The sequence below is a fragment of the Nelumbo nucifera genome, chromosome 4, assembly GCF_055504915.1.
Source record: "Nelumbo nucifera cultivar China Antique chromosome 4, China Antique-T2T, whole genome shotgun sequence".
Classification (NCBI taxonomy): domain Eukaryota; kingdom Viridiplantae; phylum Streptophyta; class Magnoliopsida; order Proteales; family Nelumbonaceae; genus Nelumbo; species Nelumbo nucifera.
In genome coordinates this window covers 89173817-89201695 of record NC_142652.1, presented here as the reverse complement: position 1 = coordinate 89201695, position 27879 = coordinate 89173817, and the positions used below count along the sequence as shown (strand labels likewise).

Here is a 27879-nt window from a genome sequence, read left to right as displayed (position 1 = left end):
TGAATTCAGAGCTCAATAGCTGGCATAGGAGAGCATAAGAACCCTATAAAAGAAAAAAAAAAAACTATACATCCTATACTTGATCGCTCCATATGCATCTTAGATGACACTAAAAGAATACAACTATATATTAAGAATCAGACCCTATATACTATATAATCAATTAAATATGCTGGTAGAAGGACGAAAGCCTCAAAGACGAATTCAAGAGGGAAAGAAGTTGGTAAGGTTGGCAAGCTCCTCCTTGAACAGATGACGCCCGCGCTAACACAATCTCTCCCTCTCTTGTGTGTATCCTCCTCCCTCCTCTCTGAAATGCCGGATCTGAAAACCGATATAATAATGATCATCGTTAATCTAAAAACGGACATAACACATAAAGGGTAATTTTGACATTTGAAAATTTTTAACCGTCACATATTATCATGTGACGAGATAACGGATATAATATTAATGGCAGGGATCAACTTGACAGTTTTCGAAAATTTAAATTCATAATAATTTAACATTACCCCTAAACTTTAGGGTATTAAATTAAAATTTTCTTATTATTGTATTTATCCAAATTCCAAAATACAAAGCAATAAAGCATTCACTTCAACCGCTTCTGTTAACATAACAAAAAATATCACTTAATTTGGGCTGTTGAAAGTGGATTAAGAATTAATAACGAAGACAAACGAACCGTTGATTGTGATTTTAGGGAAAGAAAAGTTGGCAGTTGGGAAATTTTCAGGATATCTTTTTGGGCGAGCAAAAAGGAACGCAAGTTGGGATGTACCTAGGCGTACGTTTGAGCGGGCAGTAGCTTTCAAGGGTGGGCCCCCCCCCACACACACACTCAACAACAAGCACTGACCCAATCGCAGGCCATCGACCGTGCGCTCCATGTGCGCGCTTTCCACTTGTAGCATATTATCATCAACCCGTCATATTTATGGACAAGCCAGTGCCAGCGCCCATGTTCCCATCCACCCATTTACGCACACTTCTCCCTTTTTTTTTTTCTTGTTTATGAAAGACATCTTCTGTGTTTGCCTTGTAAATTTTCTAATTTTCATACTCTCTCCAAGCATCAAGACAACTTGTCTTATTGATTGCTGTGTTTTGGAAGCCATTTGGTGATTTCAATTAGTAGGAAGAGAATTACAGTTCTTCTGCACTGTGGGGACATTTTTGGCATTACAAGTCTTGAAAGGTTTGGTGGTTCAGTCATGGATGAAGAGGCAGTATTACTTCAAAATAAGGAAGGAGTGTTAATCATGGAGTTAGGGCTTACATTCATTTATACTTTGTTTGGTTTGAAGGAAAATGTAAGGAAAGGAAGGGAAAGGTAAAAAATTCTTTACAAACCTTGTATAGATTTTCCTGTCTTTCCCTTCCTTTCCTTACCTTTTCCTTCAAACCAAATATAGCCCTAGGATTTAGGTGGTGTAAGTGTGTGTGATGGTGGGGGTTCACTTTTGTTACAATAATATCCTGTCTTTCCCACCAAGACATCACTTCATCTAATTTAAGGTTGAATCATGATGATACATCAAAGGTTTTGATTTCTTTGTTTCAATGGGTTAGGGGGTTATTGGCAGCTAAGTGGATTAGATCCCACAGAGAGCCTACAGTTCTGTGAATTCGATCTCATGCCTTTACATTTGGAGGGATGCAAAGTGACCATCTCAGTTATTGGGTCATCCACACCTTTTATAAAACTATAATCCGTTTGATTTGTGAGAAGATTTGGGTGGGATGGGAAAAGATGGGATGGGATGGGATGGGAAAGTGTAAAAATTTACACTTCCATTGTCTGGTTTTATATATGAGAAAACAATGGAAAATCACTGTTCATCATTTCCTACATTTGGACAGTGCCACCAGAGACAGTAGTTCAGACTAACAGGTAACACTGTTCATCATCTCCCTCCATCCTCTTCTCCTTTTGTTAGTCCTCTGTCAAACGTCTTTGTCGGCGGCGAGGGAAGTACATAGAGTACCAGAGCCGTTGGTGAAACAGTGAGAGAGAGGCTTGAACTAGCTGTAGCAATTCGTTAGTCCTCTATCGAACGTCTTTGCCACTACAACTAGCTGTAGCAGTGAGAGAGAGGCTTGAAGTGCGGTCTGGGAAATCCGATCTCACCACCCTCCATTGGACTCTGTGTTTGCTGCTAGGTTGAAGACAATAAGACCTTCCTTTAGCACAATCCCTCTTTCTCTCTCTAACCATCTCTTCTCTCGCCTAAACAGAGAGACCCTAGCCTCTACCTGAGAGTCTCTCTCTGCTCCTAGCACAACCTTTCAAAGGGAAACCACCGGAGCCCTCCCCCTCTTATGCTCTCTCTCTAGACTTTCTCCCTTTCTATCTTAGTCTTTCAATACTCTCTCTCTCTCTCACACACACACACAGATTTTCTCCCTCTTTTTCTCAATTCTCTCTCTCTCCTCAGTTCGTTGGTAACAGTGATTTCTTAAGTTTTTCCACCAGAGTCGCATGGTTTTGGTGTGACCCCAAATCCACAATTTTGGGATCTAACATCCCACATTTTTCTCATCCCATCCCTCTGTTTCCCTCAAACCAAATAAGAGAAAAGGGAATATTTTTGAAATATTTCCTTTTTCTCATCCCCATCCCACAAACCAAATGGAGCCTAAACAGTTATACTCTATACACATGCACATATGCTCTCTCATCCTTTTTCTTTCTTTTGCTTTCCCCCTTATTTCTCTTCCCATTCATCTTTTCCTTTGCAGTCTACATCAATTCATTCCAAAACAAGAGAAATAAATAGGTATTGATATTGTTAAGTTTAGGTAGAACACCACAATGCCACATGAATTGAGTTCAAATCAGCCCCCCACAACGTCCCATAGCACATCCCCGTCGTGTATTAGGAATATGTCCCGATGATGACATCATATCATTTCTGGTATTATCATCGGGAGAGGTTCCCAATACACAGCGGGGATGTGCTGTGGATGTTGTGGGTAGGGGTGAATTCGAGCTGAGTCGAGCCGAATAGTATGAGGCTCGAGCTTGAACTCGGTTCGAGCCAGAACCTTGAGCTCGAGCTCGGCTTGAGTAAAAAATTCATAAGCTCGAGCTCGATTTTGAGAAAAAAATATTTTATAGAAAATTTTATATAAAAATAAAAAATTATATAAAAATATTTTTTATTTGATATTTAAAAATTTAAGAATTATAATAATTAATAATTATAATATTTTTATTATATATATATTAAATATCAAATATATATATATATATATATAATATATTCGAGCTGGCTCACGAGATGAGCTCTAATAGGCTCGAACTCAACTCGTTTAATAATCAAGCCAATGAATTGGGCTCGAGATCAAGCTCAGTTTCAACCGAGCTCGAACAACTCATAAAAAACTCAGGTCATTGCCACCCCTAATTGTGGGGGAATCTTGTGGGTGGCTGATTTGATCTCACATGAACAATGCCAAATTGCCATTCAATTAAGAGTTACTAGTTGGCCAAGTTTGTGTTGACATTATGGTTAATCAGTAGCATTAGGTTATCACCCTCTTTATTCTTCTTAAGGGTCTTTTGTGACCTTGGATATATGTTAGAATCTTTTTCTTTGTTTAATTCTATGTCGAGCGGCCAAGTTACATGCCTTCTTTAGGATTCAACTAATAAAAATGCTTCAAAATAAATAGTAATAATAATAATAATAATAATAATAATAATAATAATAATAATAATAATAATAATAATAATAATAATAATAAAACATTTCTTTCATTACAATGAAAGAAATGTACCAACCGCACATCAGAAACATCTCCCCTACTTATATATCATTATTCATGGGAGATGTTCCTAATAAATGATGGGATGTGGTTGTGTGGGTCGGTGTGAGGAGCAGATTCCAATTCTTTACTTGGTGCAGAGGCAAATGCCTTCATTTTGTTGTAGAGGTTGCAGATTCAAGCAACACAAATGGGGCAAAATGGAATCTGAGACTAAGGGATTGTCCACATGTACAGTCCTCAATATCAATGTTTCCAACCCATAGTTGATCCACCCAGTTGGACCAATTGATCCATCAACGAGCCAGAATTCTGGATCCATACCCACTTTTTGTGCAAAATTTATGTTTGTTTAATGTTTTAATACATTTTTTATGTTTTTATTATATGATTTATGATGTCACAGGATGACCCATTTCACTCAGATGGTTGAACTGCTGACCCTGCCAGGAAAAGCAATTCCATTTTCAAATTGCTTTTTAAAATATGGTTTTTCATTACATTATGATCTTCAGGAGAAAACCAAACCACAATCATTGATGGACTCAGGTAGATGGTTTAATTACCTAATAAATAACTAAGGGGCCAATCCTTTTTTTTTCTCTTCTTTCTTTTTTTTTTTTCCTTTTCTTCGTATAAGAAAAGAATGTAGTACCAATGATGAATGTCAAATGTTTATAAGTTATTGAACATTTAGAGCAGAGTCTAAGGCTCAGTTTAGAAATAGAAAGAGTATAAATACAAATATGTACAGTACAAATAAATGTATACAAAATATAAGGTTTTACACTTCACATATTTAGAAAGACAGCAAATGCAAATATGTTCAGTGCAAAACCTTCTATATGGTATTCAAACTTTGTATTTGCACTTTCTGCATCTACCATTGGCATATAATTCACTCTCTCCACATTTTCTTAATCCCAATCTCTTGTGTGATAGCTTACAAGAATTGAGTCAACATGGTAGGTTAATTTACCTAGTTTTCTAACAATAGAGTTTCTTAATTTTTGAGAGATGCTTCAGGTTCAGTTTGGAAGGAATACAAATACAAATATGTCAGTGCAAATACATATAAAATAATATAAAATACAAGATTTTACATTATACATATTTGTATTTATACTCTTTCCAAACTGAGCCTTTCTAACGACACAGTTTCTTAATTTTTGAGAGATGCTTCAGGTTCAGTTTGGAAGGAATACAAATACAAATATGTCAGTGCAAATACATATAAAATAATACATAATTCAAGGTTTTAAACTCTACATATTTGTATTTATACTCTTTCCAAACTGAGTTGGAAAGAGTATAAATACAAATATATACATTACAAATACATACAAAATAATATAAAATGCAAGGTTTTGTATTTGTACTCCTTCCAAACTGAACCTTAAGAGTAAAGAGTAGTGTTCTATTGTTGGTTCAAGGAGTTTTAGCTTGGTGAATTTTGGTATAATCTTGCCATCAATTCTCTATTGTGGGTTCAATGAGCTTTAACACATTTTTTTCTCTAAAGCTGTGTTTGGTTTGAAAGAAAAGGTAGGGAAAGATAGGGAAACCCATACAAGGTCTGCACAGGTTTCCCTGCCTTTGCTTTCCTTTCCCTACCTTTTCCTTCAAACCAAACATAGCCTAAACAAATTGAGTAGGGAGCTTCCCTACAAGATTTCCCATATCGCCAAGTGGAGGGATGACTAATGAGGTGGCCTATCCAATCTGTTCACCAACTAGAGGACCCCATGGATTGGCCACCTCAATCTTCAACATACCTAAAGAGAAGGCTTTATTCACCAATTAGAGGACCCTATGGATTGGGAGACCGGATCTGCTCCTCAAACCTGGTGCCTCACACACACATCCTATCATACATTAGAGGACCCCAATGCACGGTGGATGTGCATGTGAGGCGCCCATTTGTGAGGAACAGATCCCGACATGGATTGGCAAGGCTTTTGGGGATCAAATTTGCCCCATTAAGAGGGGATAGTGAGATGAACTTCTGGAGCAATTTTGGGTGGTACATGAACATTGCTTAGTGCTTTTTTTTTTTTTTACAATTTTTTTCCATGTGTATGTGTGAGAAGTGGAGAGTATTACATGTTGCACATTGTAGGGCGAATTAAGGGGTGGGGACAGAGTAGGGTGCACGTGAGGTCCATTAACCTTGCCACAGAAAGGGGTTTGATTTCATGACTCCATATTTGAAAGGATGCCATATAACAATCCTCGGTTATGGACTATTGCTTAGTTGTTCATAGGGCTGTCAATGGGTCGCAGGTCTAGGTTCAAACAGTGTGTCCCACTCCCAAACTGATTACTAATAAGGAAAAATCACAGACCAGAACTGTCCCAATTAATAATTAGGATAATCGGGTCTGACCAAATAGACCTGATAATACTAACACATATAATTATTTATATAAATAATTAAATTAAAACTTGTTTTTTCTTAATATCACCTTAATAAAAATGACAGTAAAATAGTATATTATTTATATGTTAATAAATTAAGTGTTTTTAACTAAAATTATCTATCAAGTTTGTCTTTTAAGATATAAAATATAATAAAAGTGATAAGAAAATTAAGAAACCTTTATATATTATTAACAAAATAATCAATTTTGGTCTAAATCAGTTCAAAACAAGGAAGAACTAGAACCAATCCATTTATTAATCAAGTCCCAGAATCAGAACTGACATAATCACTTCAATCAGTTCAATACCATTGGGTAGATGTAACCCATTAACAGCCCTAACATCATCATCATCATCATCATTATTATTATTATTATTATTATTATTATTATTATTATTATTATTATTATTATTATTATTATTATTATTAATCATGATAATATATCTCTTTAAGAAAATTCAGTAAAATGCTCAAATGGACCACATAAATCACTAAATAATAGTGATACTGTTGAAACATATAAAACAAAATGAGGGAAGAGAGCAGAGCTCCACATATTTATTACATTTTTCTTAGAATTTCTGTCCTTTTTGTGTGTTTGTTTGTTTGTTTGAGTGTGTGATGAGTAGGGATGTAGCGTCTCGGAATTGCCATGTATGTTTTTTTGGATCAAGTGACCGAAGGATGATTGGCCCAACCACTGGAGATGGCAGACAACAATAATTATCCTCATGTGTGATAGGATTTCCAAAATTTCAGAGCTCTTTTCTCTCTTTTCTTTTTCGCTTTTCCTGATGGACTCTAAGGCTCATGGATCTCATAGGCCTGGTCATGATTCATGAAGCCCATGATGAGAATTCAACGGTTATCCATCAGATCAGAGTACTCAAGATGCTTCTTGGTACATGACGTCACCAAATTAAGGGTGGGCCCATCAGTCACGGGTCAACTTATCCAAAGCGATGCCACTTGATCTGGAATTCCCTGCATCATATACTCAGAATCCGAGAGTCTTTGAAAGTTCTCAATCCATAGTCCAAACCCTAATATGTGGGGTCATGTGGGTCGAGTTGGAAAAAATCATTCATTAAAAAAAAATAAAAGAGAAAAATCCAACAACTCGTCCACCACAACCAAAAAAATTAAACAAGTAAAAAAAAAAAAAAACGTTGGCAACCTTTATAAATACATTTGGAAAAAAAAAAATCCCAATTCTGAAATGGACAGAATCGTAAAAATCCCTAAAATTTTTATTCATTTTATTATTAATAATTATTAATTTAAATTTCATACTCTTTCCAAATGATTTTCAATTATAATGGATACACTCGAATCCCAAAACCAGAATCCACTCATTTACATTGATTAATTTTGAATACAAATTTTGCTCATGTTTTAAATATAAATGTCATGAAATTCGTAATTACAATCATCTTCAATACATAAATTCATGCTCATTAAATGTCTACAAAACTGAACCAAAGTGCATATATGCATCCAACTGACACTTACACTATAGACTGAAGGGTAATTCAATTGGTATGTTAGCTTATGTGTTCCAAATATACATAGGAAATTGGACCCATTATCATCAACTTTGGGGAAAGGGTTATAAGTATTGTGGACTTGTCACCAAATACAAGAAAAAAAAAAGGCACTTACTATCTTCCAGAAAGGAACAATAATTTCATCGTCAACTATGCTCCAATGACCTAGTAAGTAGACATGTTCATGGGTCAGGCTGAGTTTTGTTTATGTATCAACAGAATACATTAAGGCTCAAGCATGAGTTTGGCCCAACTATCGGATTTAGATCTTGAGTCCGAGCCTGACCCTCATATAAAGCTCGAAACTTAGACCTGAGCCTGAGTCCGAATTCAATCAGAAATTTGAAAAAAAAATTATTTAATAAAAAAATATTTTGTTTATATTAAAAACCTTTAAAATTCAAAAATAATAAAAGATCACTATTACTTGAAAAGGCCTATCGATAAGTGTAACTGGGTCAACTGGTTCCACCACATGGTTCTAAAGGTCTAAGTCATTCATCAGATTATAAAACAAAACTATTGCTGACGGACATGATTTTCCAACTTCCTTGTAAGCACAATGATAACAGACAACTATGGCACTAGTAGTACTAAGTACTAACCACAATTTTTTTTTTTTTGAATATAATATAAAGTGACTTTATCTTGCCGACAAAAAAAGTACTAATGTACTATGACGTGGGATACATAGACACATGCAGGAAAATCTTTGACCAATCAAATTCTCTGGCGAATTTTGATAAATAGCATCTTATGCTTTTTTCATACTAGAAGTAAGGATACACCCGATATAGAATTCTGAATTCCAGCCCCCATCTACTAGTGGTCCTCTTCACGGTTAGGATGCATTCCCCTTGTATTATATAGTTATAAAATTCTCTGTTTTCATTGGTTATAACTTACAAGTTTTTTCATATCATTTTTTTCTTGGTTTAGATTTCGTGGTTGTCATTTTAAATAAAATTTTCACCGGTAAGAGATAAGTTTAGGCTGTGTTTTGTTCTGTGAGCGATTATTAAAAAACGTTGTCACATTAGCGCCACATAAGTGTTAGCGTTTATTGTAGATGAAGTAAAATAAAACAACTGTTTGTTTTCACCGTTTATCAAATAAATAATAGAAAATTGAAACACTTTAAGTTTTGTGCATGGGGCATTTGGGGAAACGTCAAATTCTTATTTCCCCTAATGCCCCAGTGTTTCTTGAAACCAAATGCTGATGTGGCACACTTTAATGGGTATTAATCTGATGTGGAGAATAAAAAATGTTTTGAGTGAAACCAACCAAACAACAAAAACAAGAAATGTTTAAAGTGAAAAATTACAAATAAACGGCCTATCCATAAATGCCCACGGAACCAAATACATACTTAATTAGCCAAAGGAATCAGCATTTCAACATGATGTAAATCAATAATAATGCTTCACACTAGTCATAAAATACATGTGAAAATCACAAACATTTAATTCTACAACTAAGGGGCATTCTACAACTTGAATTGTTTTTCCTGTTATTGATTCCAAAAAGAATCAAAACAATCTTGTTTGAAAACATATGTTTTCTTAAAACAAAAACACAAGAAACATGTTATTGGTTGTATACATTTTTCTTTTGTTTTCAAAACTGAAACAAAAGACATGTTCTTGAATCTGATTTCAAAAACATGTTTTCAACTGATTATTCAACATTAAGCTCTATAAATCAAATAATTTCTATGCTAGAAAATTTGTTTTTGTTTTAAAAATCAATATTTTGTTGGTTTCAAAAACATGTTTTTTTTTAAAACAAATCCAACTTGTTTTTCACTTTAAGCTCAGTTTTAAAGGAATATAAATACAAATATGTACAATACAAATATATACAAAATAATATAAAATACATGATTTTATACTCTATGTTTTTAAAACAAAAATAGAATTCAAAAATATGTTTTTATTTTTTTCTAATGTAACTATCCCAAAAACAAATGAAAGCAAAAATCATAGAAAAAATTTTCATGTTGTAAAACGCCCCCTTAAGCGTTCAGTTAATTCGGATTCAGCAATTGCACATTGTCGGAGCTAGATGATAACAGATCTCTTCTGCGCTTATCGTCTCTTTCATTCCACCCAGGTACAAGCAATAAGGTGGACCATACATGGGCCCCCGAAATACTTAAAACCTGTACCCGATGTTGAACTCACTTATAAGGTAACAACTATTTGTTTCAGAGATTGCGTAACAGTCATGCATGGACCATTTTCTCACGAGCCCGGATCTCCTGCCCACGTTTATTATGGTCATACATGTCAAACATTTCATCATCTGCATAGTATTATACAGGAGGAGATATTCCAAATTCACGGGAGTGGTGTATTGTGGGTAGGTGTGAGCAGGAGATCTGAAGTCTTTTCTCATTACCCTCGCACAATAAAATGACTGTTACAAGGACAGTTACAATGATTCCATCACATTACCCAGTTAGTCGAGCCCGAATCTCCTGCATGCCCACATCTACCCACAGTAACATCGTGTGACGGGATCTGCCCCTCACAGGTACATCTACCATGCATTGGGAACATCTCCCATGAATAATAATCAATAAGTACAGGAGATATTCCCAATGCATGATAGAATGTGCGTGTGAGGCATTTGTAAGGCATCAGGTGTGAGGAGAAGATCTGGTCTCTAATATCGCAGTCACATATGGGGAACATTTCATCCTCTTACATGGTATTCTGGAAGAGGAGATATTCCCAATTCACAGAAGTAGTGTGTTGTGAATAAAAGATCTGGGGTCCAATTAGTCAACCGAGGCCTAACCGTTGGTGAAAATTACCTAGTAAGAGTTGAACGGGGTTCAAGATTTGCAATCCAAAGGGCTACACCTTTTTTACAATGAGTTCAGATTGGCTGGAGACAAAGTTGTGTACAGTAGTAGGTTGGTAATCAATTACTAGAGTTCACATCTCCACCCCACAATGCCCCACAACACATCTTCGCCGTGTATTGAGAGCATCTCCCGATGATGATATCATCGACTCTGGTACATCATAGGAAAATGTTTCCAATACACGGTGAGGATGTGTTGTGGGGCATTGTGGGGCACAGATGTGGTCTCCAATTATTAAGCTCCACATGTATATGGTGTGAGCCCCATATAATCCCATGTATATATAGGGTTTGACTCTAATACCAAAAAGATATGATATTCAAAAAACTTCTGACCAATCAACTGTAATCATAAACATGATAGCCAATTAAGTGCTATTTATCAAAATTTATGGATGAATTTTGATTGGTCAAAACTCTTAAGATACCATATCTTTCTTGTATCATAGATTTTCCCATATATAAAAAACTGATATTTTCATTCATGGTAAATTGCCCAACCCGCATATTTTATCTCCTGTCCATCCTTTACAATAGAGTTGATGAACTAGTAATATGTGAGGCAAGGCTGGAGATTTATTTTTGACTTGTGGATGTAAGTGGCTAAATCATTTGAACGATATAAACAAATTCAATTAAGGATTAAAATTTTGCAACGTATCACAGTATGACCTGTTTCAAGGGTAGATACACCTTATACCGGCTCCCTGAACAGGTCTAGAGAAACAAAAAAAAAAAAACTAAAAAGAAGACAAAGAACCTACTGATACACTCATCAATGTATACCTGGACAGTCCAACTATTTGGCCTGGGAACCATCCAGGCAACCGGGTCCATTTTATCCCAAATCCGGTCCCTAGTTAAAAACCGTTGAATCAATCAAGAACCCGTTGGCTCGGGCGGTTGACCCGTCGATCCATTCAATGGTTTTTGACTGTTTTTTATTCTTAATTTTTTTTTATTTTTTTATTTTTATCAGAACGAACCATTCATTCGAACCATCGACCAAAAAACCGATGGCCAAAACGATTCTATTTCTAAGTTGTTTTTATTAAACTATGGATAATACCATTTTACTTCTTAATTAGAGGTATCTTGATTTAAGCTGTGAAATTTATAAAAATTATATTAATAATAAATTGAAAATTATCCCTTTAAAACGTGTGATACACATTTTTTTCCTGTATATTGAAATTTTGAACCTTGCTCTCATACCAGAGTTTTATCTAAAATAATATGGAGAGAGAAAGAGAGAGAGAGAGATAGGTGAAATTGTTAAAAGTTTGTGTTTGTTGGGGTCTACCCAACTGAAATTATGTCATCACCAACAACAAAAGCAGCTATCTTTGTCATCCAAATCCACCCATATTAAGACCCCACAACCACCCTGTCCACCCAACGTTGGACACAATCCAAAAGGACCATTCATAAGCATTGGCTTGTTTCCTTTATAGATGTGGATGACACATTGTCAGCTAGGTTCAATGGGCCCCCACCTCTTTCCTCTTCAAATCCATCCCTTATAGATAGGGTTGAGCCATCGTGTATGTGGGGACTCATACATGTGGATAGCGTCCCCCCTTCCCCCTGGCAGCTGAACGAATGTCTATGTGTTAAGGAGAAACGCACCCTTGGACCCATGTAATACTTGCAAACGTGTCCATCGTCAGCATCGGTTGTGCCAGCACAGCGAACAAATCTCGCAATTGCTTGCTCTCTACATGTAACTACTTGGCCCTCTTTCAATCCCTTCTTTTCTTGTCAATCCAATCCATGTCATCCACCCAATCACCTGTCTCTTTTCTTGAGTTCCCCTGATATATATCCATGTTTGTTTTTTCTTTTTCTTCCTTCTTTTATATATAACTAGTAAACGTATACGTGCGTTTGCACGTGACATTATCTCTAAAACAAAACTATTTATAATTTATGGTCATTTTTTATAATTCATTTATCCAAAATTTAATTAAGATATTAAGTGGACAATTTCTAAAAAGTTATAATTCATGGTTCCAATACCCAAACAGTTTTTGAACAGTTATAAATAGACATTTTCTGAAGTAAGAGTAAATGACACTCTTTATACTTCGACAACTAATTCAAGCCTTCAAGGAATATCCTTTTTGAATTTATAGATACCAAATCTAAAGAAGAAGAAGATATTGAATTATGAGCCATAAAAAGAGTCCATGGTCCATGGCCACGAGACTTATGTGCTTATCTTTTCAATTTGATGAATGAGTGGGTAGTTGTGATTTGTGGAAGGCATGGAACAAAATTGTTGCAAAATTGTGAAGGATATAGTTGGAAATGGTTTGGTCAATATTGGAGCTTGTGATAGGCCATATTAGATGGTTGAAGAGACAAGGTTGTGGAATAAAAATGGTTGGCCACTCATGAATTCATGTGTATTACATGTATATATATTGAAGAAAAAAAAAACACCCTAATAAACTAAGGAAATGGTGGTTCAACCATTCAAGAGACAGTTGAATAAAAGGGTCGGCCACTTATATTATGGCTATGAATATTAAATGCACATAAAGGCAAAAGATTAAATTAAAAACCCTAATAAACTTTGGATTCAAGAAAAGTTGGAGCAGAAAAAGGAAGTTGACCACTTATGTTCTATTATATTATATTATCATGTGTTTTACATGTAAACGTCAATAAAAGGAAAAAGTTAAGAGAACCCTGAATGAGAACCTAGGACTAAGACTAAGGAATTGGTGAGATATGGATAAAAGAATAGAATAAGTTTTGTTTTGTCTGAATGGCATTTTCGTGAATCTGTTGGATGAAAGTTCTAACATTTCAAGTAGGTAGGTAGGGCTGACTAACTGGGCCTAATCCTGTAAAATGGATGGTGGGGGAGGAATCAGAGGACCCATGTGGGTATCAAAGAGGGACCCACATCCCCAACTCCCCTATCACAAGGAGGATTCTGAAAATCCAGTCTATGGATTGGGGAATCATGAAATTTTTGTCCTGTTGCAATTATTAACATGTATTAGGGATGGTCAAATAGTGTTCTCTGATACAATTTTGTTTCTTTTTGTGCTTGTCTCTCATATCTTGAATATGGCCCATTTCTGGGTTTCATTAGTCTTAATACCAAAGATGACAACACTAAAAGGATGGAGCTGATGGGTTTAAGTAAGGTGCCTTCATTAATACTTGTCGGAAACTTCTGTAGGAAAAGGAAAACAACAACGATCAACACAGACTAAAGTCCCTATTGTGCTTGTCCATCTGTGTTATGTGCACGCTCTGAATTCAAAATTTCTTTCTGGATGTGACATTATTTATTTTGTAGAAAATCTCTCACTCTCTCTAGCCTCCCAACTTGCACCCAAGCTGGGTTGTTTCTTCGTTGCTTCAAGGGTTAATTGCTTGTCTTCTTCATTTAGTTTATGAGAGAGAGAGAGTTTGACTTGATTCTTGAGGAATCAGGAATTCAGGAGGTGCTTGGGAGTGGTGGATCCGTGGGTAGGCTCAGAATCGTCAGGTGAGATTTTTAACATCTTCCTTTTTCCTATCAGTTGATTTGATCTCCGAGAATCCTACCTTTTTTCATATCTACTGTATGCTCCTTTATATATAGTTTATTTAGTGTAAAGGAGAAAGAAAAAAATATATCAGCCATCTGCCACAAAGATCTCCTCTCATGCAGCTCAATCTATCTTCGTCATCACAAATTAAATTCAAAACCTCCCATCAACTGTTTCAGATTATTTGAGCTTTTTTATCACCTCCCCATCTACCTTACTGGGGTTTGTTTTGAAAAGCATTCTGACTTTTAGTGTAGGCCACAACAATAGTTAGGGTTTAATCATGGTTGGCTGGAAAATCTTTGACAGACATGTTCCATCATGCACGTCCATTAGGGGCCCTGTGGAAGGTTCATGCCCCATTGAGCTGCCCTTAAAAGCAACACCCAGACCCAGGTGACTTCAACTTGGGCCCCTGTTCCCTACCTGCCAGGCTCCATAGTCTCCAACCCATCTCGGCATCCTTTGACCTTAGTAGCAACCATGCATGTTTCTGCAGGCTCATCAACCCTCTGAGGCTCTGACCAAGAAATCTTGGACTAGTTCGGCTGGATACACAATGCATATATGCATGCATGATGCATCTGTTCTGTCTATAATATATGTGCGTACATGCTGTTCGACCAAATGCATGCGAGGCTGTCTGGCCGGCCGATTGATCCATGCAGGGCGCCACAGCCACTATCCGAACCTCCCCACAAGGGGAGCAGTTTCTGCAACTAGCTAATAAAGCAATACTGGTTTTGAGTAAGTGGAGTTTTGGCTACTGCCTACTAGCAAAAATAAGAAAGTGGAGAGTCTCACCCCCACAACCCCTCTGAGCATTAGAATTCAGTACTTCTTGTTTTGGAATCACTATCAATATTGGTGTATGGGCATAAGAATGGAAACATTATATTACTTATTTCCAAGCTTCTAACTGATCAAATACTGACATGAAGACATCTTTTCTCACTTTGAATGATTCTACAGAGGCGTCTCTGTGGAGGTTTTTCAAGAGTCTCCAAACTCATTCCACTATATGCTCAAAAAAATACTTTTAACTTTTTTTTTTCAATATTCAGCCCAATTAGCAAGACTTTGGACTTTAATTTGTTTGGTGGGTTAAGTAACCAGCTGCCATTTTTGTTTTCTGATCATTTGGATCAGAAAGAAGTTGGCTATAAATACCTATAAGGCTTAGTTTAGAAAAAGTATAAGTACAAATATGTACAGTACAAATAGGTATAAAATATAAGGTTTTGCACTCTACATATTTGTACTCCTTCTAAACTAGCCATAATAATTAAAAAAAAAAAACTTCATTTTCCAATATTTGTGAAGACACATTATATTTTTTTATTAGCTAGGTAAAGACATGCATGCATTGATCTTTAAATAAAAAATAAATAAATAGTTTTTGTGGTGAAAGTCACATGCCATTAGAAAAACAGCCTCCTTCCAATCTCAGAGAAAAGCTAATTAGTCTGGATTTTCTTTTGTTCAATGAATGAAAAATTAAAAAGAAAATCATTAGAATGAATGACCAATTACAGTCGATATTGATGGCAGGCAGAACAGAACCAGTATATTTGTCCTTCAGATTTTTTATTCATCCTTTTCTCTCCAATTACTCAAACATTTTCTCTTATTAATGGATTCTTGGTCTTTCACCAGTAAGGCAACAAAACCAATACGGGGTTGTGTGAGCCAGATAAAAGAACCAGAACCCAGAAAGGATGGGTAAGACAAGAGGTGGAGTTGGTAAGAACTCAATGTAAAATGGAAAACAAGTGACTCTTCCCTTTATTTTCCTCTTTGTCGACTCTTCTGAATGGGGAATTCGAAATGTATAGAACAGAGAAAGAATGAGCAATGAGCAGTTTATGTTTTGACATGATGTTAATTATAAACCATGGAACAAAGAATCTGGTTTCTCAAAATGCTATTGGATTGTAAGATCTATGAGGCTAGTTCAGTGGTTGATGAGAGAGAGAGAGAGAGGTTTGCTACCAAATGATAGTCTTTATGGAGACAAAATTTCTGGGCTGGGCCATAGGATTGTACATTGGCCGGACTGAACCAGGGCCCGACATCCTCAGTTGGAGGTTATTGCAATTCGTGAAGGGGCTAGCAATTTGGATTCTGTGGAATTGAGAAAGAAACAGAATTGGATTCCATTTTCCACTTTTCGAGTTTTTTTTTTTTTTTATAATTCCCATAAGCATATTCATTCAGACAGCTCGTAGAGTGGAACTACTATTGGAAATAAATAATTTACGAAGAAGGCTAAGCATATGGAACAAATATGTCAATCCAAACATTCTAAGCTATAAAAAGAAAAGGTGAAATATTAGTCCAAGACAAAGAGGAATGAATACATTAAGCCCTCTGATAAAGAGCAGCCCGGTGCATGTGCACTAGGCTCCCACTCCCATCAATGTGGGGTCTGGGGGACAGATTTACTTACATAGCCTTTACCTCCGCACATACAGAGAGTTTATTTTCAAGATTTGAATCCTGTCACCCAGTTTGCAATGGAGTAACCCAACCGTGACGCCAAGGCCCACCGTTACAGTAGGCCCTCTGATATTAATGATGATGCTAGTAAAGAGATCCTATTAGTTTACAGTTACAGAGACTGAGCAGCCATAATCCATGTCCAACGAGGGCTGTCACATGGTCGAGTCAAGGAGGGACACCTAGATTAGACGCAGGGGTAGAGCCAGAGGAGTCATGGCCCCCCTATGGTTCAGAAATCCTTACTTGTGATTGTAAATTCCCCTCTCCCTCTATTCCATACTCCAATAGTTGGTCTCCCTTATGGCCATCCATATTTATTTATCCCCCCCACTCCCAAATCCTTTTTAGGTTTTGCCCCCCTTATGAAAAATCTCTGGCTCCGCCCCTGCTTAGACGAGCTGAAGATCCATGACGTGTTGGCCCATGAGGCCGTTATGTGTGACCAACAAGGCGGTGCCAAAGAAACACTACATGTCTTGCAACAGGTGAGACATGTGGTGGACATCAGCGAGTGCAAGCTAACCACCCAAGTCGGTGCAACAGCTCAGGTTCTCTTCATCCCATCCTTGGTGAATTGTGCATGCCACGTTGACAAACAGTTCAGTCGAGGATTCCCACACTAGCGACATATCTCACAATTCAAGATGGCGATGTATGAGCAATTTATGGCGGATAGAGTGTGGGTGGGAATTACAGTTTGTATATAAAGGCACACCATCCAAGTTAAGACTATACTCTCCTGCTATCTAAGCTCTCTAGCACTCTTCAACTCATCTTACACCCACAAGTACAGCTAGCTCGGCCTGACAGACCCCCTCATTGTTCGTACTAACTTGCGATTCAAATCAGCCCCCCAAAAGGAGGCGCCCCACAACGTTCCACAGCATATTCCAGTCATGTATTGAAAATATATTGATGAAATGATGAGGCATCATCGAAAGAGATGTTCCCAATATATGGCTGAGATGTGCTGTGGGACTTTATAAGATACTCCCTTGTGGGGGCCTGATGTGAACTCACTAATTTGAGTGTTAGAGTATCTTTCCCCGAAGATTTACCTCAGGGCCCTTGACCTTTTGTGATCGCTGGTCGTTGGATCAAGTCATTTCGCCCTTGAACCACCTCAGCTCATCCAGCTCAAGACAACATCAGTGACTATTAGTTATAAGCAATTGCAACCAAAAAAAAAGTTTGATACCCTTCCAAAAGTCTCCATTTACTATAAAAAGAAAAAAGAATCTTCTTTCAATCTCTTTTGATTTCTAATTTCAAGTGCATCAAGTGGGAAATGTTTTTATATGAAGAACATATAAATTGTCTTCCTCAACGAATTTCTTTATTCTTTAATATTTTGGTGGTTATATACTTGATCAAGGTTCTCAAAACTGGACTGGACCAGACGGTCAAACCAAAAAACCCAAAAACCGGTCATCTGACCGGTTTCGATTTTCCCCAAAACCAGATATTTGCCCAAAACTGTTGATTTTGGTCAGTAAACTGCTGACCCGGGTGGTTAACCATTCAAACAGTTTTGACTGTTTTTTTTTTTGCCAAAACAGGCCAACAATTTGGTTCAAATGGTCAGACCGTTCGACCCAGTAACCAGACCCCTGACCGGTTCGGTCTCTGGGTCGTTTTTAAAAACCATGACTGTGATTATAATATTGTGTCATTGAAAATCAATAAGTATGCATCAATCCATAGATTTAAATCATTTCAAAGATCCATTTTTATCATTAGTTGACACATTTTCTTATGAAAAAAAAAAAGGCTTTGTGGTGGGAATGAAAATTTGAAAGTAGGTCTAAGAAGAAGCTTAAACAAAATAATATTTGAGAAGGAAAAAACTGCATTTAGTGTTTATGAGGGTACTTTTATCAATTGTAAAATATATTTTAGAGGCCTACTAACTGACTGTTAAGGACATTTTGCTAAAATACTTAATTTGCCTTAATTCTGTGTCTTTGTTACCAAACCCCTATAGTGTGGTGGTCAAAGGGTGTTTAAGTTATTGGGTAAATCAAATCTTAGAACCATGACAATATCATGTAAGGGAAAGAGATTCTAAGATACATTTTAGATCCACATCTTACCAAAAGCCTACATTATACCTAAAGCCAATTTTAGTTTCCATGGGCCGGGAGGTTGGGCCAGCCCAATCTTATACTAGATAGAATTTTTTAACCCATTTCGAAGGGCATCAGCTTGGATTGAGTGCTTTCACTCAGCTGCTTTTAAGCAACTACCAAGGGGCCATTTGATAATGGTTGAAGTCGCTGAACTGAAAGACTTGTTTATTTGTCTTTTAAATGTTAAAATAACGAAACAATAAAATTTTCAAACATATAGTGATTTAGCCACTTCAATTTTATCCATTATGGAGCCTTAAAATCTTATTCACTGAAAGATAAAGCAATAAGCTTTTCAATTTAGCATCTTTAACTGTTACAAAAACCCCTAAAACAGGCTTAACTAGAAAACTTTTTGCCTTAACGAAGCATATTTAAGCTTTCTGACCATGTGGGGCCCACCTCACAAAACCAGAAACTGCTACCTACGTGAAAGCCCTCACAAATGGACATTTTGGCTCCTGAGAGAGAGAGAGAGAGAGAGAGAGAGAAGTGCATTATTTTCATAATTCCAGGAAATTTTAAGTTTGTAATCCTACATTTTTGTTTCACAGTTATAACATTTCTATTTATGGATAAAAGCAGAGACCCTAATTCTATAAATCTTTGCCTTAAATGGACAAGAGATCTTTAAAAAGGTGATTTAAAAAGCCAAAGGCAATTGTAGATCTGCTACATATTATTGGACTAGTAAATATGTACATGCTTTGCATGTGGCAATCTTTGATGAAGATAATGATAACAAATAATATGTTTCCAAAATTTTTTACCATTTTTTTATATTTCTAAGTCTATAAAAATTATTTTTATTTGTTACAGTTATTTTTGTCTAATATGATGAATATACGATATTAGAGATGTACCCAAATGTTTTCTATAATTTTTTTATATTTTTTATACTTTGTGTGTTTTCACCTTTTAAATTCTTATTATTATTTAATTATGACATTAAGGGTTGACACATTTTGGCCTAAAAGGTAGAATTGTTGACTTACCACTAAACAAGAAAACAACTCCATTTTTTGGTTGGTTTTAAATTTAAATTTGTATTTTATTTTTATCATCAATAAAAACAATTATTCTTTTGTCACACTTTATGGTTAATTAATATAGGATTTAATGAAAGAATATGAGTTAATACCCGAAATATAAGACTTAATGAGAGTGATTTAAAGGAGAAAAGTAGTTATTCAAATTATATTTCTATCCTTACAATTGAAGAGGGACCAAACTCAACAATTAAGGTATTTTAGTCAATTCAAAGTTCTATACTTTCATTCACACTTTTAATAGTAGTATAGATTATGCAGCTTGTATCCAATTAATGATCAGACCAAATCCCATCTGATCTAATTAAAATTATATACAAAATATAGCTATGTATATATAAACATTATGTAAATAATGCAAAAGTTATAAATGTTTAATAATTTACCTTATATAAATTACTCATATATGTATAAGTTGAAATATAAATAATTTTCAAACTATTTATTTTTTCAGCATAACAAGGCAGAACCGGATTAGATCCAAATACAATGAGTCTTACATCGGATTTCAAATTATTGGACTTGGATTTATTGCCTTGGTAATTGGGTTAGGATTGGATGTAGTTGAGCCCAATCTAAATCTGGCCCAATAAGGTTCAACAATATCAGTATCTTGTGTCATATCACTAAGCTTTTATACAAACACTTTAGATACACATGAATACGGTGGAAAGATATGGATACAATTGGATATATGGTACGCTGGGAAAATTCTTACAAATCCCACAAATACATCAATAGCATTAAATCTAGGAAATGCACTCTTTAATAGTTTATATAAATAAATACATCATAATCAATAATAACAAGAGTTTAGAACATGTAAATATCACACAATAATTTTATTAATAAAATATCAAAGAATGTTTTAGCTTTAAATCTACTAAAAATTAATTGCACATTGAATTATTGTGTTGTTTCACTTCTTTGACCAATGAATTTGATAGATTATTGATACATCTTATAGTTCTTCTTTACCAAGCAAATCATTTAGGATATATAAAACAGTTTTTTATTTTTATATTTTCCCTAAAAAACCAACAAAACATTTCAATTTTGACATAAATTACTATTGTTAGATCAATGATTTTAAAAGATCATTGGTAGAACCATCTTTTGGTTCTATCATGCAATGAAAATCACTTAAAGCATATAAATTTTTTCTATAACTTTTAGATTTTTTTCAAATTTTTTTGAAAAAAAAAATACATAGATCTAACAAGTTTGACTACCAATTAGGGGTGGAAATGAATCGAGTTTTTCACAAGCTATTTGAGCTCTGCTCGTGAAAAGCTCGATTCGACTTGGTTTAACCGAACTTCAAGCCAAGTTCAAGCCCAATATATAGGCTCGTTTGCAAATCAAGCTGGGCTCAAGCCCAATAAAGCTCATTTCATCAAGCTCGCAAGCCTAATCGAGAGCAATGCGTGCATACATATATATAATATTTTTATATTTTATATATAATAATAAATAATTTTATATGTATATTTTTATTTTTTATATGTATAATAATAAATACTATATATAATAATTTTATTTTTGTATGTATAATAATAAATAATTTTTGTATGTAAAATAAAAAATCATTTTTATATGTATAATTTTTATTTTTTATAGGAAGCTTGGCTTACAGTCGAGCTCGAGCCAAGCCAAGCTTGAACTTGTAATCTTTTGAGCCGAATCGAATTCAAACTCAAATCTCTAACTCGAATCAAGTTTGAACTCAAAGATTAACACTATTTCGATGAGCCTAACACGAATAGCCAAATATTCGACTCAACTCAAATCCACCCTAATGTAATTAAATTTTCGTCAACAATACAAACTATTAAGACAAACTATGGCAACTGTCAACAAAAATTGGTTAACTATTGAATAACCATTCATTGACCTATATAAATAGTCATCAAAAACTTTTAACAACAACAATAACCGTTATTATAACTCAAAGTGATAAATCATCATACTCGTGTCTATTGACATTGGATCACTAAGCATGGTCACTATTCCACTATTGATTCGATTATGTTGCTCGTTGTACAATAATTCCCATCCCAGAAAAAAAAACTCAAAAAGGCACACTACAAGAACTTTCTCATCATGTTTTATATATCAATCAAGGTTCAAAAGATCATTACGTATCAGTCCATATTGGCCGATACGTATCACTCCAGGACCCTTCTGATACGCCCCTACAGTGGGTGTATCGGGGGTCTGACCTGTTCAGGGGGTGGAGGAGCCTTAAACCGGCCCCCCTAAACTGATTGTGAAAAAATTAAAAAAAAAAACAGCAATAAAAATGAGTATTGATTCGCCCGATATGGGCATACCGGGCGTATCAATATTTTAAACCCTGATATCAACATCTATCAAAAGAAATTAAAAACAATTAAATACGGACAAATTTATTGTTTTGATTTAGATACTACCAAGGTTACAAATATCCATGCTCTCGGTACGCAAAAGTCACCTCCTATCAAAGATTTCATTTGAGTTCAGATCTGCGCCCCACAATGCCCCACAACACATTCCGACCTTGTATAGGGAACATCTTTCAATGACAAGTATGGAAATGATGAGACATCATCGGGAGATGTTCTCAATAGAAGGTTGAGATGTGTTGTGGGGGAACTCATTTTGTTTGATCAAAACACATTTTTTGTTTATTTATTCGATATGTCAATCTGTATGGGGATATCAGATCACCTATTAATAACATTTAGGGTCTGTTTGGCTTATAGCAATAGGCATCATTCCAATTCTAACTGTTCGGTTGGTCGGAACTGTAGGAATGGTCATTCCGGCACCCTGGGAATATGATTCTCACTCCAAACTCCCTATTTTTTTATATTTTTTGATAAAAAAAAAGAGAGAAGTACCAATCAGCCCTGATCAGAGTTTACTAAGCCCAAAGTACAGGGGGAATGCATCATGACCGTGAATTGATGCCAAATTCACGGGCAGGATGTGGTTTATAGGGGGGAGAGGGCTAATTGTAGGGGGGGCTGGAATTCAGAATTCTGCATCGTGTATTTCCGTACTTTTCCCAAAAAATAAAATCCCACTTGTTCTAGTGCCCTACTTGACCTCAAGTCATCAAACCTTCATGGATTCATCCAAGATAGTCGCTGATGACCACCATCTCCAACAAGGTAAAACCAGTCACTTGTCAGTCGTTCTTTCCTGTCTCTTCTTCCTTTTCTCCCTCTTCCTCCCGTCTATCATCGCCGCCACTGATGCTACCGCCAACAATTGGTATTAGCAGACCCGTATTTTTCCTCTCCTCTCTTTTCTTCCTTCTTCCCCTCTTCTTTCTAATCTCTACCTAGTGGAATAGAGCAAATATGTCCTTTTTCTTCCCTTCTTCTTCTTCTTCTTCTTCATTTTTTATTTGAGTACACTAATTCTCTATTTTGCAAATCCACCCCCGCAAGAAGTAAGAACCTGCTATAGCTCAAAAAAAGTATGCTTGACAGCATCCTTACTCTTTTTTTTATTTCATAGCTATTTAGCTATTTAACCAACCGAATATCCAACTACCAATGAATATCAGGAATGATATTCCAATAGTACTTCAAAAAATCATTTTGCTTGTTTCAATAAAATCATTTGTTTGGTACTGGTTTTGCTAAAATCATTTTGTCCTATTGTTTTTTTGTTGGACTAGGATTAGAAAGGTATAGTTAGATATATGGTGGATTATGACTTTCTTTTTTATGGTTTTTGTTTTACTATGTGCTATTCTTTTCATTTTTTTTTTTTTTTATATTTTTACTTGTTAACAAGTTGCCAATGATTTTAGCAAACAACAATTGGAATCCAACTTCTCGTCGAACCAAACAACAATTGGAATCCGATTCTGATTCCAGTCTGAAGCAAGATGGGATCAAGAACAGGCTATTCCAGTTTCAATTCATGGGATTCCGATTCTGATTTTGATCTTGATCGCAAGCCAAACAAACCCTTAAAATAGGTAAAACTCACCAAACTTATTCTTAGAGCATCATAATATCGATAATTTGAACCTTAAATGTTGAATTTGGATTCACTCCTCGCAGAGCGCTCCACACACCACCCTCATAGCACATCCCACCATTTTGGGAATATCTCCCCATGAATAACAACACACAAATATGGGAGATGTCCCCAATGTGCAGACGGGAGCTATTATGATTTTGGTCAATTCAATTATTTTTACCCCTATAAATACCCAAACAGTTAACCATTTTCATCACAACAATCATTCAATTAAATACAATATACCATTCTCATTCTATCCTACTCTCGTGTAGCCATACTCACAATTTTTTTTATTTTTTTAATTTCAACAAAAAGAAGGCTTAATAAAGTGTTTCAAGTTGAAGTTGGCAATTTAAGATACTTAAAAAAAAATTCACATTCAAGTTGAGATATTGAATCAACATATCAGACTTCAATGACCAAAATACAATTATCGGCTTACTTGGATTTTGTATAAATTTTAGATTTTTAATATTTATTAAAATGGTTGTTTCCTCTCAAGACTCCTTTTCATTTAGCTTATTTTGATGAATCTCACTCATAGTACAATAGCACTACCAATGTTGGAACTAGTGCTACCCCTACAGAACAAGCCCAATCCAATGCTAGCCATAATAATTCTAAGGCACAAAAAAGGTAAAAACAGCTGGGTTTAGGAATATTTTATGATCAATGATATAAAGGGAAAAGGCATGAGAATAGTTTGCAGTAAACATAAAAATGATTTTAGTTATCAAAGTAGTGGTGGCACTAATCATTTGAGAAGACATGTATCAAGACAAATTAATAAAATTGAAAATTAACCAACCCAAACCTAAATTGGGATTGGATCTGGTTCATTTTCCTATTTTCATTATTCACAATAAAAAATGAAACAACCATTAACTAGATACAAGTACGTGTTGAACAAGCATTTTTATAAGCTAAAGATACTAAATAGTCTAAATTTGAAAATTTTGTACAAAACAGCACTTAATCCATCGTATAAAAATTTTCTAAAAATACAACTAGATTAGATGTTTTAAAAAATTTTGAAGCATATAAACAAAATTCAATTTCTACGTTGAAAAATCTATTTTTCTAAAATTTCTCTTACTTCAGATGCTTGGTTTTCTAAACGTAGTATTATTTATTTTTGTAAATGTTCATTTTACTAATAAAAATTGGATTTTACATAAAAGAATTATGAGTTCTACAAGATTAGAAAGGTCACATATCGGCCCATGTATTGCAACTAGTATTAAGTACTATACATAATATGGTATAGAAGATAAAATTTTTCATGTACTTTTGATAATGTTATTAATAATGGTTTAGCTATAGGTGTTTTAAAATCTCAACTAAAACCTATTTAAGAAGAAAGGTGATTTCACATTAGATGTCTTTGTCATATTTTAAATTTATGTGTACAAGATAGTAGTATTTAGAACATGTTTCAAAAATTAGAAATTTTGTTTTACATATTAGATCTTCAAGTGCAAGAAAATAAGATTTTAAAAATTTATGCCATCAATATAGGATAAAATATAAAAAATATTTATATTAGATGTCCAACGTAGGTGAAATTCCACTTATATTAGAAGGTAGTATACCATAAAAGAAGTAATATCAAACTTTTATAATCAAAAATTGTCAAAGATTATGATAACTGATTTTGATTCGGAGATGGAAAGTTGTATAAAAAATTTTTACAAATATTTAATGATTCTACAAACGTGTTTTCTAGTATTTATTATCCAACTTCCTCTATTTTACTTAATCAATTATTTATGATTAGTGATTGTTTTTCAAAACATAGAAATAAACAATATTTTGAAAATATTGTTGAGCAAATGAATATTAAATTTAAAAAATATTGTAAATATATCTCTCCTTTATATTGTTTAGCTGCGATATTAGATTCTATGATAAAATTAGAAATTGTAAATATAATACTTAATTTATATAATCAAAATATGCAAACAAATATAGGTAGACAAAAAAGAAATTAAAAAACACTAGTTAATATGTATAATTTATATGAATATAAAAGTATAAATAAATAAATAAAACTGGTTTAGTGCCACCTAGTTAGTACCAGATGAAGCAGTGCTAAAGTGTGGTGCTTAATAAGTAAAGGCATTGTTTCCTCATCTTCCTATATGTCAAATTCATCTTTCAATAAACTTAATTTTTATTTGCAAAATAATTTTTTAAGTTTCCTTACATTTGAGAAATAGAAAATTTGATATTTTATCCTGATGGAAAGCACAAGAAAATAATGATCTTGTGTTTGTCGCTATGGCACATGATCTACTAACCCCACCAATGTCTACAATAACATTCAAATCTTGTTTTAGTGTAAGATATAGGAAGCTAGATAAGAGGAGAAGTTGATTTACAAATGAAATATTGGAGATGTGTATTTGTATGAAAGATTGGTTTTTGCAAAAAATAGATTACAAGATAAAGGAGAGGACATAGCACATCATATAATATATATCACCAAAAGAAAAGGAAAGTGGCACTTGAAGTTGAAGTCTTGAAGAAAATCTTTTAGGTTATCATAAATGTTAATATTTTAAATTTTATTTGTACCTTGTAAGTTATTGTAACTTTTTTCAATCCCATTATAAATATTTACTAGTGGGGACCCGTGCAATGCACGAGATTTGTTAAGTTAAAGATAAACAATAAAAGCATGTAAGAGTATACAATTATTTTGTATAAGAATTAATAATCATCTATATTTTATATAATACATTTAATAATTTTTTTACAATACAAAAAATAACAATAATTAATTTTAGATAGGGTTGTTTATCAAAATTAGAGATGGCAATTTTTCCCATTTCCCCAATACCCGTGGGGATTTGCCCCGAATGGGGCAGGGATGGGAATGATTTCCCCTTGTGGGGATGGAGATGAGGAAACTTTCATCACCACGGTGACAGCATTCCCTACCCCATGTGGACCTTGATCCCCGCTAATATATATATATATATACATATACGTTTATATATGTATATTGGCATACGTCTATATGTCAATATTTTTAAAAATATGGTTGAATCTTTTCTGTTAGGACTCTAAATTTTATTTTATTTTTTAAATAAAATAAAAATCAAAAACATAATGGTTGACATTATAAAGAATCACGGGGAATGGGGATCCCCGTGGAGACAAAGATGGGGATAACTTTGTCCCCATTAGCGGGGATGGGGATGGGGACGTGGATAGAGAGAAGCTCCTTGTCCCTGCCCCACCCCATTGACATTCTGAATCAAACTAATGAAACTAATCAACCCAATTTCTAGTATTTCCATTTAGCTTTGGTTCAACAATTTCTCAACCTAACTTGGTTGGATCAGTTTCGCTTTAGCCATTTGTATAACTAAAATCAAATGACTCAACCATAGATATATATTAATATTTCTTTAATACAGGAAAGTGGGAAAATTCCAATATTTCTTAGGCTAAAATAGTTTATATCATAAATTTATTTTTTAAATAATGTCATTGTAATTTCTCAAAATTTAAACTTAATTTTTAAATTTAATTTTTTAAGTTTAAATTTTGGAACTGGCTGACCAAACTGAAAATTGACCCAAACCGATATAACCTAAGTGACAACCCACCAACCAACCTACAACAAAACCGAACCAACCCGTGAACAATAGTTTAATATCAAATAATTATTAAAAAATTATAGTGAAAATACAATAATTTAAATTTAAAAATCTAAATAATAGTATTTTAAACTCCAATAATTACTGAATATTTTCTATTAAATAATAAAATAAAAATTGATTTATACATAATTATTGAAAATAAATCTATCACAAAAAAAACAAATAATTACTAAAATACAATAAATAATAATTTTAGTATAGATATATATAATAAGTAAAGGCTAGTTTTTTATAATTATTATTAATAAATAGTATTTTTTTGAAAGTTATTTTCTAGAATTATTAATTGGTATAAATGAATTAATTATTTACAATATTATTTATTTATTGAAAAAATATC

General features: G+C 34.3%; 1 long non-coding RNA gene across 1 annotated transcript; it reads left to right on the top strand.

The window, feature by feature from the left end:
- Positions 1-13727: 13727 nt before the first annotated feature.
- On the top strand, positions 13728-15119 carry LOC148800821 (uncharacterized). Its single transcript, XR_016068603.1, has 2 exons — positions 13728-14122; positions 14665-15119. It is a non-coding gene; the product is annotated as an uncharacterized LOC148800821 (long non-coding RNA).
- The last annotated feature ends 12760 nt before the right edge of the window (positions 15120-27879 follow it).